Raw genomic sequence first — 14,344 nt, 5'->3', positions numbered from 1 at the left:
CGGAACCAGACACGGAGTTTCCAGAGGTCTGGTGCGGGTGCTAACTGTGCCCTATCCCTGAGATGTCTCAGAGGAATGGGTCAGGAAGGGGCTGTCGAGAGGAGCATAAATTTGGGGGAACTAGGTCCGGTTGGGCCATTAAGGGGCAACTAGGAAGACCTGCTCCTTCTCCTTTCTGACTTAGCACAGTGCTGTACAAGAAGGCTCACTGGGGAAACGCATCTTTGCGTAGGCCCCGGGGCCAGCTGTGTGCCAGTGTGTCCGTGCCAAGGGTTTTCCGCTCGGTCTGGGAGTAAACAGCTGGCAATGGGATGAGTTCGGAGAGGCAAAGAGATGTAACTGTGTGGCCCCAAAGTGATCCCAGAACAGCTGGACCGCCTGGGGATTGAGTCTCCACTCTCCCTAGGCCACAGGCTGTCGTGAGGCCTTGTCGCCGGAGAACAAAAGGTCTGATCACAGGCAGAGGGTTTGGCGGCAGGCCAGGGTGATTGTCACACGGAGCGTGCCGCTTGGCCATGACCACCTCGGGACTCTGTCATGAAGCCAGTGTTGAAGCGGTCTTCATATGGAGGAAGCCGTTCTATTGCATCTGCGTCTGCCATATGCCCCAGGAGCCTCTGAAAAGTTTCAGTGGGACCCTTTCTCACTTAACAGCACCGACAAAACATGCTCTTCTCAGGAGACGTGTTGGACCGAATCCACCTCCATACCGGAAACAGAGATCCTCAGTCCGTGGACGAGTTTACTCTTTTCCCAGTTGACCTGAAGACCCAACTGGCTATGTAGCACTCAAAGGGTTGGACTTTGTACTGAGACTTCGGACCCCTTGAAGGCAAGAACACAGGCATGGCCTGCGTTGTGGAAGGGCAGAGATCTGCAGTGCGTCCTCCAGGTTGAACGCTGCAGACCAATCTCGGGGACGGAGCATTCAAAAATGCGTTTCTGCGTTTGCAACTTGTAAAGGGCCCGACTCAAAAACACAGGTCCAAGATTGGCCGTAACTCACCACCTTTCTTGAGTACAATGAAGTACGGGCTGTAGAAACCGGTCTTCATATCGGCTGGAGGGACCGGCTCAATCACATCCTTCGACAGTTGGAGTGTGATGACCGCGCACATTACAGACGCACATTCGCTGAACACCGAAGTGTAACGAATTGCGCTGAACATGGGCGGACACCGCCCTCTGCGATGAGCAGGCAGAGGATCTGCCCCAGGCAGACGGGTGGAGGCAGCAGGATGTGCTGGATGGCCTCCGTCTGCCTCTGGGCAGCAGAGAACTGTTGAGCAAAGTTCTCCACCACGTCGCTGAATAGCCCAACCTGTGATATGACGGAGTCCAGGAATCGAACCTTGTCTGCATCCCTCATCCCGTGTCCCAGAGGGCGAGGTCGGAGAACCAGGCTGGCCCACCCCGAGAAACTAATCATCCAACCAAGACGGTTCGGGACACGGTGGAGGATTCCAGACAAGCCCTACCGCCTCGGTGGCCCTATTCAGCATAGCTGCCATCCCTGGATCTGGCTCGGGCAGCACTGGTCTCCCAGAGGGAGGCAGTGGAGCAGAGTCGTCATCTCCAGAGCCCAGCTCTCCCTCTGATGCTGCGATGGACATCCTGTCCTCTGGAGGGCCCCCGAACGAAACGGCTGGTCGGTCCACTACAGAGGGACCAGTGCGCTCATCAGGGAGCTCCACCGGCTGCGGTGCGAAGGAGGAGTGAGGGACCCACGTGGCTTTGCCGGGTGGGGAACCCCTCACTGTGATCCTCAGATCACCCAACTCGCGTGGCACTCCAGCCTTCTTCTGGGAAGTTGGCCCAGAAGAAACACTAGAGTGGGGCATGGGAATGGGGTCTCCACCTTCGCGGAAGAAGGTGAGTCTCGATCTCAGCACCGCGATTGTCATATTCCTGCAGTGAGAACATGACTCATCCACAAAAGCTGCTTCAGCGTGCTTTAAGCCCAAACACGTGATACAGCTATTGTGACCGTCAGAGGGGGACAGAGCCCTACCGCACCCAGAAACGCATGGATGGAATGGCATCTTGACAAAGACACAAACACACCCGTGTTTCTCTTTCAGGAAGTGGGACCAGTCACCAGTGCCGGAGCACACAGGGGAATAACCGTGGCAACACTGTACAGTGAAGCACTCACTACTTCCGCCCTCAACTGGCCATCAACAAACACTCTTAGAAATGAAATGCTGTTAAAACAGCAGTTGAGAGCTTCAGTAGCTCACGATCACCGCTGCAACTCGCTGTAGAAACACCAGCACTGGGAGAGTCTTCCAGAAGAACACTGACACACTCGTTTGTTGTAACACAACAACACTCTTCAGAGACATCGACACAATCGGCTCCGAAGCGAAAGACAACTGGTGCATGCATCCACTTCCATATTTATACCCGCGCTGCGGGTTGGAGTGTGTGATGCAATTCACACGTGCCAATGTGCATTGGCTCATTTTAACAGTACTCGAAGATGACAGGCTCCCTAAGCGTGATCCCAATCAGTCGACACGTCGACTATGCCGGATGTGAGCGACTGAAAGGGAACTGGGACGTTAATGTCAGAAGCTTAATTTTGTGCTCCGTAACCACTGATCCATATGTGACCTGATCCAGCAAAATGAGTCACAGTGACACAAATTTCAAAACTGATATTTTGGTATTAATGGAAAGAGGAGACCATAACCTTTCAAATGATATCCTAGTCAAAGTCATACCTTGAATGGTTGTAAATATATACACATTTGAATTATGGTCGTCTGCCCTCTTTTTCCAATTGAAAACCTGAGAAAATCGCTTTTAAAGTTTTTTGCCCGTTTTTTGTTGATATCTTTCAAAATCCATTACATTTAAAGGGATGAACTATTTATTGTACAGCTTAATTTGACCAAAGACATTAATATATGCTATTATGCCAGGCTGAAGCTCAAATTATTTTAAAGTTTTTATTTGAATAAATAATTTAAAAGGCACTTTTACAAACATTTACTAAAATCAGAAAGATTGAACAGAGGTGCTACAGTTTTGCTTGAGAGAGGTGTGTGTGTGTGTGTGTGTGTGTGTGTGTGTGTGTGTGTGTGTGTGTGTCTGTGTGTGTGTGTCTCTCTCTCTCTCTGTGTGTGTGTGTGTGTGTGTGTGTGTGTGTGTGTGTGTGTCTGTGTGTATGTGTGTGTGTGTCTGTGTGTGTGTCTGTGTGTGTGTGTGTGTGTGTGTGTGTGTGTGTGTGTGTGTGTGTGTGTGTGTGTGTGTCTGTGTGTGTGTGTGTGTGTGAGAGAGAGAGAGAGAGAGAGAGAGAGAGTGAGAGAGGCAGAGAGACAAGGAAACAGAGAACAAATAATGTTAGCCTATGCAATCATATCTTTGTGTAGGCTAGTTGACAATAACAGTGTAACATATTCATAACGGATATACCAACAGTTAAATATTGGGTTAAAATAAATCAAACACATTGTAATGGATTCTCCTTGCAGATAAATACACTCACAGAATAATTGCACTCACTCACATCCATACACGATAAATACCACAGGGCTGTCACTTTCGCTGTCGCTGTCATCAGAGGATGACACGTCTCCAGATTCAAAACAATCACTGACTAGCCTTAGCCACTCTTGATGACCAGCAGCAGAGCTTAGGTTAGAAGCCTCCAGTGAGTTCAACGCTTTTGGCGACTTTTTGGCGACTTTGCTCTCTTTTGACAGCGACATTTCTCAAATTAATAATATTTAATCTTTCTGAGGAGATCAGGGGCCTATACCATGAAGCCGGTTTAGGTGGCTAGCCAGCTATGTTTCAGATTAGTTTCCGCCAACCCTGGGTTTTAGGTACCATGAAAGTAGCTTGGCTTTAATCGGTGTTCGTCGCCATGGTATCTTACGCTGCACGGCTAATCTGCTCCGGGGCAGGTTATGTTCTGGATTCGAGATCTCAGACTGAAGTTTGACCAATCAGCTGAGAGCAAAGAAACATATAGGTGACGTAACTTATTCCCAGTGTCTGTTAATGACTTTACCTTTTCTTCCAAATCTGGTGGACATCTCAGCGCAAATTGTTTGACGAGCACTTCGTAGAGAAAGAGTTTTTAGCCAGACAAAATCCCCTTGCATTTCCTGATAGTTACTTGGAATGTCTTATCTTTGCGAACTTCTTGAGCCGCACATAAAGAATTTAACACGTCGAATTCATGCACTTAAAGTACCGCAAATGGTATTGCGTTGCGTTTTTTTTTATTTTTTTTGCAAGTGGTACATACTTGCACGGTGACGCACAGAAGCTAGGGGAAAACACGGTTTGTCGAACCATTCGCAAGGTGGTCCTCGCTCTGCAGGAGTACATGAATAGCTTCATTAGTGTTCCCCGGACATTTATCGACCATGTCTATAAAAGAGGGCTTTTATAAAATATATATTATATAATATAAAATAGATATATTGATAGGGTGACTGACATCACATGAAAACTTTTTTTTTTTTTTTTTTAAGCAAATTTCACAAATGTACTATACAATATAATACATGTTAAGAATTATTTTAAATCTTTATTATTATTCTGTTAATCTTATGGGTCCAGTGCATGACTCACAAATTTTCCGTGAGTCTGTGTTGTGTCAGCACAAAACACTGTTAATTTGAACTGAGATAGAAAAGCCTACACAATAACCCCCTATCATGACCCTCAGACAGGGCCACAGCACCGCTTCAATGTGACCCTCAGTAAAACCAGAGTGAAGATAGAGATGACCTTTGGCCTCCTAAAGGCACATTTCAACTCTGTTCGGCGCTTAAGAGTCACCAGAGCGGGCATCACAGATAGTGGCTGCATGTGCCATTCTGCACAATATAGCCACCAGTAGAAAGGAGCGAGAAACACCACAAAACCAGCTTCTCCCCGATGAAACTGACCTGATCACACTTGACCACCCAGTTGGTGCAGATGTAGATGCAATCACCATACAATATTACACTTAATAAAAGCACATTGAAACTGCAGATAGGTCTCAAACTGTTTTATTGGTTTTGTGGGATGAGAGGGAGAAAGAGAGCAAGAGAAAGTTGCATTAATAAATATTCATACTAAAGTGTTACTTGGTTAAATAAGTTCACATACTGAGATCAGTTTTATCCAGCTGTTTGATCTCCATTTTTTTTTTTTTTTTTTTGGAGCCTCCTCAGCTCACAGTCCAGCTCCTTTAGTGAACAGTCTAGTTCAAGTCTCCTTTAGTGAACAGTCTAGTTCAAGACTCCTTTTGTACAGGGCCCTGACTGTGTCTGTTTCCACCTGGAACATAATTCCACCACAAACATGATCATTACAAGTTTTCTGGAGGCTCATCAAATCACAAAAAGTTCCTTGACTTCCTACAAACACAGGACTGACTGTAATTTATGTCAAGGGTTTTAAATCCTTACCTTGTTCACATTTCTTCTGAAGCCCACACTGTAAAAAAAATTCCTAATTTTACAGAGAATAACTCTAAATTTTTGTATTTTTTTAGAGTATTTTTCTGTTATTGTAAATTATATTCAAAACTCTGTAAAATTACAAACAATATCTGTAAATTAATTAATTGACTGTTAATTTAAGGATTCTACCATTAATTACAAATTACAGTGATTCTTATTTTTTTCACAGGACAATTACTGTATTATTTATACAGTATTTTTCTGTTTTTTTAAATTATATTCAAAACTCTGTAAAATTACAAACAATATCTGTAAATTAATTAATTGACTGTTAATTTAAGGATTATATCATTAATTACAAATTACAGTGATTCTTATTTTTTTCACAGGACAATTACTGTATTATTTATACAGTATTTTTCAGTTTTTTTTAATTATATTCAAAACTCTGTAAAATTACAAACAATATCTGTAAATTAATTAATTGACTGTTAATTTAAGGATTATATCATTAATTACAAATTACAGTGATTCTTATTTTTTTCACAGGACAATTACTGTATTATTTATACAGAATTTTTCTGTTTTTTTAAAAATTATATTCAAAACTCTGTAAAATTACAAACAATATCTGTAAATTAATTAATTGACTGTTAATTTAAGGATTATATCATTAATTACAAATTACAGTGATTCTTATTTTTTTCACAGGACAATTACTGTATTACTTATACAGTGTTTTTCTGTTTTTTTTTTTTTATTACATACAAAGTTGTGTAAAATTACAATCAAATTGTGTAATTAAATATGTAGCTCATTATATTAAAGGTTTATATCCATACTAACAATTTAACATATATCCTTGTGTTGTCATTTTTAAGTAAATGTTATTAGTTTTAGATTTAAGTGTATTTTTACATTTAAACTCTGTAATTCTGGATACAAGCAAACTGCACAATTCATGTTAAATTGACCTTGCTGGTCAGACAGCAGGCCAACAGGGTTCATGGTGGAACATATGGTGCGTTTAGGTCCTCCTGGGAAGTTTGTATTCATGAGGTTTTACAATTTTTTTTTTTTTATGTTTTAAATTAATTTATGAAGCCACTGTATCATTACATATTATATTGTTATATTATAATGCTCATATTTTGTGCAGGTATTAGCTTACTTCATTGTAAATAGAAAAGCCTGACAATGTCACTGCTACAGTATAGGTATTGTGGTATTCCTCAATGTTTCTCACTGACACACCATCTTGAGACAAAACAATGGCACTGACATATTTTAAGATAAGTCAGTGCAAGTTGCTTTCAGGTAAAACAGCTGAAATGTGCATTTTAGTCTGGGACTACAGGCTTAAGCCTTGCCTGTGAAACCCGGGGTATATGTTGCAACTTTATGTTGCAAATTATGCCAATGTTAGCAAAGTGTTGTGTTGGACAGAGGATTAACCCTAAACCAACAGGTTGTGTACGGTAACAGTGCCACACAGGGTGAAAAGCAAGACATTATTAGAGTGTTTCTAAAGGAAAGGTCAATCATTTGTTAAAGTGCAAAAGGGTCATTATGGGTCACATGGATGTAATAATGTCACCCAGATACCAATCCATTAGTTTTTCATGTAGGTATACAGAATTTTATATGAATACATAGGCAGTTTGCTCTGTTTAATAATCTGTTTGCTCTGTTAAATTGCTGTTTAGCAGAGCAGTGGTAAATATATGTTGTTATATAAGTTATTTTAAGTTTAATTTTTAATCATACACTGCAATGAAAACGCCATTTAACCAATTGAATAAATATAACAGCCAGCCTACAAATACAGCTAAATAAATAGCACGTGTATATTTTTTCATATTCTTTCTTTTAAAACATGTCATCTTTTCCTGTAATTGCAATGTTACCACACTATTGGCTGTCTCTCCGAGTTATTTTGAGCATGATTGGTTGTTCAGACTGTCATCCAGGAATCTGGCCAATGACAACTATGCGCGCCTTTTACTGGTCAAGTTTGAATATGTCTGTTGGAGTGTGTGTGTGTGTGTGTGTGTGTGTGTGTGTGTGCATGTGCTGCTGCTCTGGATCTTCTTCAGTACTAGCATACGTCGGTTCTGTGGCAAATATTGTTTAAAACATGGATTATTTTACATCGGACTGCTACATTTCTATTTTGAGCGAGCTGCGGGATGTAAATGAAGAACAAACAAGGAATATGGACAACGCATTTTAACAACGTGTAACGGACATATTGCAATCTGCGGAAGGTAATGTTAAATAACTTTATATTTTATAAAAACAAGTCTGCTACATCAAAATATAGTGTGTTAAATTGAGAATCTAAACGCGATTAGAGCTATATCGATATACTTACATGTTTAGGCTAATGTTATGTGTTGCTAGCATGTGTAAATATTGTCAGCTAACGTTAACTTAACGTTAGTTAAAAAAAAAAAAAAAAAAAACTCGGCATAGTTTTTGACTGCAATGACTGAGAACATTGTCTCTTTAGACGGAGAGGGACTTGAACCACACTCTTTGACTCTAGAAGAATATGCAAACTAGGCTTTTGAATAGTTGTTGATCGCGGGATACGTTATAACGTTAGGCCTAACGTTACCGATCAGTCATCATAATATGTTTTGAAGTTGGTGAGTACAATTTTGCAAGCTTTCACAAATGTCTCTGTTAGTAAAATGCTAATATACAAATAGCTAATATTGCTGTGTATGTGTGTGTTTCCCTCATGATCCAGGAATTTTGGGAATAAATATGATCCAGCCACGTGATCTTCAGATGCGGTGAGTATTGTTATATTAAAATACACGTGAAATAGAGGCAGAACATGTAAACTCTGCTCAAAGGCACACTGGTTCAAACCCTCCAGACAATATTTTATCTATCTTCTTGAGTTCACAGGCCTAGCTGACCCAAAAATTTGTTCTTTCAAAATGAAAGTATTTTCAAACCTGAATGACTTATGTGAAACACAAGAATGTTGGGAATAAAACAACATTGGAACCCATTGTATGGGAAAACAAAACAATGAAGGCATTTCTCAAGATATCTTAATTAAGGTTCTACAAAAGAGATTCATACAGTTTTGGAACAACATGGAGTAGGCCTAAATAAAGAGAGAACTCTATTTTTTGGATGAGCTGTTCTTTTAATGACATGTTCCCAGGGTCCTTTGTTAAATTAACCTTGGTTTTTATCATAGTAAAAGTTTAGAAACCATGGTTTTATGGTGGATTGATTACAGTACTTTATTACCATTTGGTTAGTATAGCAAAACTCTGGTTAATGTTAGTAAGGGTTCTCCAGATTTATATAACACTTAAGGAACACATAAAAAAATGGTCCTATGTCACCCTGATCAATAGTCTGTTAACACACATGTAATAATTAACACACTTTAAAAAAAAAAAATTTTTTTATTTATATTTTTGTTATATTTTTTAGATCAAGCATTGGAACAATGTTTACGGAGCAGACCAAGCACCAACAGAGAAACAAGCCCATCATTCAGTAGTAAGTATCCACTGCAGTATATAAAACAAAAAAAGTTCTCTCTTTTTTTCTCCCTCGTGCCATCCCAGATGTATATCTGACTTTCTTTCCACAGAGATTTTTTGAAAAATGATCCATTTATTGTAAGCCAATATAATGCAAGTGCATGCTCCAGAGACTACATGCAGCCTACAAATAGCCTGCTGTGTTGTTCACACAGGAAGTTTTATGCACTTATCATATGAGCTTTACAATGCTCTTGGATTATTGTCAGGATGTGTGTTTGGACTTTTTTGACCTTAAGCATTTTGTTGTCTATTCACTTGCATTATTCGACACACGAACACAAGAGATGGATAATTTTTCTAAAAATCTAGTTTATTTTTTCAAAAATTTGTGTTCATCTGAAGAAAGAAAATCATATACCTTTCGGACAGCATAAGGGAGAGTAGTCTAAATGTGTTAGCAAAGGGTACATGCGATGGTAAATTAAAGGGATAGTTCACTTTGAAATTAAATTTTGGTATTTTACCAAATATATTTACCATTAATTTAAATTTAATTTTAAAGTGAACTATCCCTTTAACTGAAGTAATTTTATCTTATAGTAATTTTATTTTATATTTATGGTAATGTGACCTAGGATGGCAAGTCCCAGTGGTTCATTTTAAGACTAGATATTGTGGAAGAGTTCAATTTAACAGAATAATTTGAGTTTTGAATTTTTGAGCATGCCTATAGACCAAACACATAATACGCATATGCATGCCTTTACCGTTTTCACATATTCACATTTCAGTAGTTTAGACCGAGACGATTTTAGTTGGAAACCGAGTCGTGTAAACGGCCCCTTACTAAGCATATATTAAAAAACCCAGGGCAAAGGGATGCTCACTTTTGATTGGAATTTGCCCACTGTCATGCAGATTTTAGCTCAAACCCTAATTAAACTGACCTGAACCAGCTAATAAAGATCCTCAGGATAACCAGAAACAGTTTGGAGCTACACTCTGCAGGACACTGGCCTCCAGGAGTTTGGCACACATGACCTGAAGGGATAGTTCACAGTCAGGCAAACAAGAAAATTCTCCCAAATAATTTACTCACCCTCATGTTGTTCCAAACCTTTATGCATTTTTTGGTTGCCAACATTCTTCAAAAATATATAATTTTAATGCTTGACAAAAGAGAGACATTTCAGGTTTGAAAAGACATGATGGTGAGTAAATGATGACAGAATTTTCATTTTTGGGTGAACTATCTCAAGTACTTTAATAATCTCACACAATGAGAATATACCTTCTTTTTTTTTAAACACATATCATATATTTAATTCCCTGAAGAATGAGAGAAAGACCCTCATTACCCATATCACAGCAGTCTGAAAACACCTCCATTTAATACAAATATTGTTGGTTTTATTTTGTAATACAAATTGGCATTTTTACACGTTTACCTTGCAATGAAAAAGAATGTCCATTGTTGTGAATCTACGTGTTCCTTCTTTTGGTGATGCACATTTTTCAATCGGACATAAGTTTTAGATACCAGACAAATCAGAAGACAAACAGACAATTTAAATAAAAATGTATTAAGCTTGTTTAAAGGAAACAAAAATAATTGAAATCATTTTGAGAGAATCATAGTGTGTCCTTTTTTTCTTATTCCCAGATGCACCAAGCTGATTACTGGCCGTTTGCTGGATTGCTGTTTATTTGCTGTATCTGTCACTTCTGGTACACTTTTGTTGTTTTGATTTAACTTATTAATAAACTTGTATAGTAAGGATTCTGAATGTAAAGACCATATAATATTTAATATCAGAACTATGCAGAACTATGTGACCCCCAGGGGTCTGAATAATTCCATTTTATTTAGATTACAAGTTTACATTGTTTAAATACTAATAAATTATATGTAAACACAAGTGCTGCAAATTAAAGTTTGAGATGATTTTAATCAGTTTTATACAGTTTTTTTACAGACTTATTTTGTCTTCTAAAATAAAACTGTTTTATTACATTCTTGAGCACGTCTTGACAATTTATTGAATGTGTTTGATCGTTATAATTTAGGAAAGGTCTGTTAAATAACAGTGTTTCTCAGTAGAACTTTTAGTGCTGACACTTTATTAAAGGTGTTTAATTGTAATAATTTAGGAAATACCTGTAAAATAACAGTGTTTCTCAGTAGAACTTTTAGTGCCGTCATTTAATTAAAGGAGTTTGATTGTAATAATTTAGGAAATACCTGTAAAATAACAGTGTTTCTCAGTAGAACTTTTAGTGCCGTCACTTTATTAAAGGTGTTTAATTGTAATAATTTAGGAAATACCTGTAAAATAACAGTGTTTCTAAGTAGAACTTTTAGTGCCATAACTTTATTAAAGGTGTTTGGTCATTATAATATTGGAAAAATCCATAAAATAAAAGTTTTACACTGTAAAAAAATAATCGTAAAATAACGGTAAAAAGTCTGGCAGCAAAGTTGCCAACCACTTACCGTAAAATTAAGGTAAAATACCTTAATTCAAACAAGGAAAAATCTGTAAAATAACAGTATTTTTTTCTAAAACTTTTAATGAAAAATTCTGTAAAATTATAGTTTTTGCACTTTATTGGAATTAAGATATTTTACTTTAATTTTACGGTAAGTGGTTGGCAACTTTGCTGCCAGACTTTTTACCGTTATTTTACGATTTTTTTTTTTACAGTGCATTGAGGCCTCAGTTTCTGGGGCAGGTTGTGAAAAATCCTACAATAAAAGAGATGTGTAAGGGCCAGTCCCTTTTTTATGCCACACATTCAAATGTTTGCCATAATAAAAAGCCCAGTGCATTCACATCAGCAACTGTCTGAGAACACACAGACAGAGTGTCTTCATTTCCTCCACCCTAATAAATAAAAATAGGCCAATGTAAAGCATAACTGTTGTAAAGCAGGTTATGTTTGGTGTTCTGTCTGCTGCATACTGACCTCTGTGTGGGAGACTGTGTGTGTGTGTGCTGGCTTCAACAGGGACACTGTATTTCCCTCTACTGCAGAACATACAGTCAGCCATATTTAAAACTTAAAAAAGTAGTAATGTATTGCACACGTACCCAGTGTTACTTGCTTAGAGGAGCCAGCACCAGGGTCAGATTGTACAGCACCTGTAATCCCATCCATAATCGGCCGTCCCTTATTGCCTACTCAGAACCAACTCCTCCGCCACAGTGTATTCTGGTTTTCTGAATTTAACTCTTTATTTCTGTTTGCTGCAAACAAGTGTTTGTGATAAAATGTTCACAAAAGTAATAAAAGGTTGTGGTAAATACTCACCACTTTGAATTATATTTTTATATTTTGTCTTTATCTGCTGCCAAGAACATTTGGAGTTGGGGTTGCATCTAAAAATCTAAAAATCAATGAATATTAATCTTTCTTAGTACATGTATGCACATTTTTTATATATTATAAAAATAGGCTATATTACACATATAGGCTACACATACATATATAGGCTACATACATAATTTTACATAAATATAGAACGTATTTGTTTAACTTACACATTAACAATCAGCAATCTTTCTCCAACAGTCTTCTCTTGCTTTGGCAGCAAAGACCGTATTGTTTCGAGCTTGAAATACATATTTAAATTCATCGTAATTATGAATGATTATCTCTTGCTCCTCCGCGGAAATATATATCGCTCTTGCTCTACCCGCGATTGGTTGTTCAGTGTCGACGTCACTCTTTTATGTGCACGCGCGCGTGGAGTAATCACAGCTTGAGGATCAAAGCCTGAGTTGACAGAGAAAGTCGATGAGCTGCATCATGGTACCAATAAAGCCTGATTGCATCGGTTTGGTTTTGTCAACTCAAAACTAATCCTGTAATCCCGAGTTTGTTCAGCTACCTTCATGGTACAGGCCCCTGCTAGCTTGTTTACACAGAGCGCCGCGAGTCTGACAGGAGGATGGCTGGACCAATCGCGTGCCGGTCAGTCGAAATGGGGCTTCCCATTGACAAATGATCAGCGTTTGTGTACATTTCTAAGCTTTTTGATTGGTTCTATTATACAACGTGTAACACCATATTTGGAGAGCAGAGACGTTTCAGGGGATACCCGGGAAATGCTCAGAGGTGACGAGAGGAGTTGAGAAAAGCAATATTCATTTCCAGCTAATTTAGTAAAACTTTGTAAAAAACTAAGTTTAACTTTGTAAACTTAAACTTAAAATAAATAAAATAAAAAATATTATTTCATTGTTTTTCCACATAAACGGCCCATATCTTAAAATGGAACGTTGCGACTTTCGACTCATTTCGCCAGATCGGGTCACATATAATGACTGGATAGCTCATGACGTTCTAAACTGCCAGCAGGCAGTGAAGCCACCGGAAGTGTTCGAGCGGCCATCTTACGATTACCTACCAGCAGAGGGCTCCAACAGCCGTTATACAGAGATTGGTAGCTCCGATGACACTTTTAAGATGACCCGCTGTGCAGCATACAAGTGTAAAACAACGTTCACAAAAGGATGTAGAAAAACGTACTCGGTTACTGACGTAACCTCTGTTCTCTCTAGAGAGGGAACGAGTATTGCGTAAGTTGCTTACGCTTCGGGAAAGTCTCCTTTCTCGAGATACTGAAGCCAAATAATTATCCTTAATTTTTAAAAATCTTGTCAACGCAGTGCGGCAGCCTGCAGACCTAGGGCAGGCGACTCGCGTGCCCATTGGCTGCTCTGCGGCAACTGCAGCAGCCTATCGCTGAGCCCTAGGCGTGACGTCACGTCCAATGAGCGCGCTTGGCGCACTTAATGCGTCACAGCCCGTCATTAGGGGTGTGGCTTAGCGTATATAAGGAGGGCTCAGAGGCTGCTTCACTGGTTTCTGTCGCATGAAGCGAAATGAGCTCGTGGCGTGAGCACGGCGGGTTACGCAATACTCGTTCCCTCTCTAGAGAGAACAGAGGTTACGTCAGTAACCGAGTACGTTCTCTTACGAGAGGTTCTCTCGTATTGCGTAAGTTGCTTACGCTTCGGGAACTCCCTTGTCAACGCCGTGCGCGCGCCCAGCATCCTCTGAATGAGTCCCAGGGAAAGCCCGGGGAACGCGATAGCGGAGCTGGGCGGCCAAAATAGCACAGTAAACAAGCACATACTATGGGGGCATGGAGCGGCACAGCCGGTCCAAACTGACACTTCCCACGTAGTGCAGCTCAACCAGTAGAGCTAAATCATACAACGTAACCCGCGCACAGACAGTGGGCTGGCTACGCGAGACTTAGACTGATAATACTTTAGCCTACAAGGCGGGAACTTCCAGGTTGTAAAACCTAACAAATGTGGAGGGGGAGGCCCAGCCTGCCGCTGCACAAATGTCATGAATGGGAATCCCGCTGGACCACGCCCACGATGAGGCCATGCCTCTGGT

General features: G+C 39.6%; 1 long non-coding RNA gene across 1 annotated transcript; it reads left to right on the top strand.

Annotated features, from left to right (window-relative positions):
- Positions 1-7,447: 7,447 nt before the first annotated feature.
- Positions 7,448-10,943, top strand: LOC311305870. Its single transcript, XR_014630087.1, has 5 exons — positions 7,448-7,678; positions 7,924-8,062; positions 8,167-8,212; positions 8,874-8,942; positions 10,593-10,943. It is a non-coding gene; the product is annotated as an uncharacterized lncRNA (long non-coding RNA).
- Positions 10,944-14,344: the final 3,401 nt, after the last annotated feature.

Source organism: Rutilus rutilus (genome assembly GCF_951802725.1).
Source record: "Rutilus rutilus genome assembly, chromosome: 16".
NCBI lineage: Eukaryota > Metazoa > Chordata > Actinopteri > Cypriniformes > Leuciscidae > Rutilus > Rutilus rutilus.
Note: the sequence above shows the minus strand (reverse complement) of the source record. Positions and strands in the feature narration are given on the sequence as shown.